We start from the raw sequence: 1887 nt of genomic DNA, 5'->3' as shown, positions 1-1887 counted from the left end.
ACTCCGTGGTCTCTCTGACTCTGATTTCTGCTACAGAGGGATGCTAGGGTGTGTCACAGAGCGAAGCAGGAACAGCTAGAGGCAGAGCTCAGGTGCTCCATGAGGTTGGCTATGCGTGATAGCTGACGTAGGAGGGAGCCATCGTAAGGGAGGGACATCCTTCCTAAGCTAGTCTGGCGGAGAAGTTCAGACTGCTGGCAACTTCTCTAACTTCCACTTCAGATCCTCTCTTAATAGTCACAATTGTGTGGAGTAGCTGTTTCCTTTGTGGCCTGAGAGTTTCTTAGAATTTGCATTTGTAAGGAATTTGGTCATTAACGAATGAAGTAGTGAGCCTGAAGCCTGGTAACCTGGAGTGTGTTGATTGCAAAGGGGGAGGATGAAGGAATGTGACACATATGACCATGAACACATCTGAATACACATTTCCCCCCCTACATGGAGATTATCTCTGAGTCTGTGTGGGGAAAAATGCAGGTGAGGAATCCTTCAGTAAGCTGTCTTTACTGCCCTGCCTCACCGTGTAACGTGTTATATTCATAACCTGCAAAGTGATTGGACTGTTCCGGTATAATAATGTCACAGGAGTCAAAGATAAATCTAACTTTAAACTGAAAGCAAACTTCTGCTCCAACTACAGCCATTCCTCTCCACTTTGCAAAACATCTGTAGCCTGGAATTAGGAGTTTCTCTCCTGATTGCTTAAGATACCCTCAAAGCTGGATAGTGGCTGGTTTCCTGTCTTATTTAGAGAAGAAGCCCTGATCTCAGTGTCATGTTCAGCTATGGTGATCACTGTTACTGTAGTTCATAAACATAAGAATAATGTAACAGGGGGATTGAAGCATGTAAGATGAATAGCCCTTGCCAAGACACACAGATTACCTAGTCCCTGCTGGATGGCAAATTCACCAATCACACACAGAAAGATCTGCAAAGCTATAAATCAACGGAAGTAACATTTCACTAAGGAAAGTGAGAGCTTTGCCTCCCAGCCAAAAGAAAATAATAGAAGCTGTCCATTCAGTTTGCTCTCTGGTTTATAACAGATGTTAGGTGGTGTAAATAATAGATTAATGGCATTATAAGCTCCAACAAAAATTCATAAGAGTTGCAGAAATGGGCATTGAGTAGTAAGTCAGTGAAATGTTGTTTATTATGAAGTTCAGAAATGGGCATTAGTAGCTTGGGAATATAGACTGATGATTAAGGGATAGAATTAATGGGACACACCTACCTGGGAGTAAGTTCCATCAAACTCATTTGGGCTTCCATGAGTAGAGCTGTATAGGATTGCACTGTGGAACTATTAACAAGTATAAGGATTTTCCCCAACTTGAATACCAAATTATTTCAGTTTGCAACCTTAGATTTTAATTTTGCTGGCATTTAGGTTCATTGCTTTTATTTATTGCTCTTATGATTCATCATGTCTCTAACATATGGTGCATTCTCATATGACCAAAAACACCAAAAATGGACAACTAGAGGGTCATTAGTAAGTTGCATACCCCGTTGTTGCAAAACTCTTTTTTGTCAGGGTGGACACTGAGCCCATAGAATCCCAGAGTAGTTCTGATTCTGAGGAAGAGCAGTCGCTCCTGGGAGAGGAGCATGCTCCGCTTTCCCAGGGCCCACAGCTGGCGGAGATTCCTCCCACCAGCATTCCTAGACTTGAAAGCAGTCCAGGGAGTGACCAAGCAGAGATAGCAGACTTAGTAGATGCACGACGCAGATGCAGAGAGCGGCGCTAGATGGAGGGCGCGGAAAGGAGGCGAACTGCCAGGTTGGCACGCAAACAAAGGCTGCGCCCAGAGGCTCCAAGGGAAAAGGGGAGGGACTCTCCCTAGTCCTTAAGTTCAGGGGTCTGCCAGTAATTCCCTTTCA

The sequence above is a fragment of the Heloderma suspectum genome, chromosome 3 (genome assembly GCF_057233095.1).
Source record: "Heloderma suspectum isolate Gila_16-S chromosome 3, 16-S_ref, whole genome shotgun sequence".
NCBI lineage: Eukaryota > Metazoa > Chordata > Lepidosauria > Squamata > Helodermatidae > Heloderma > Heloderma suspectum.
Note: the sequence above shows the minus strand (reverse complement) of the source record.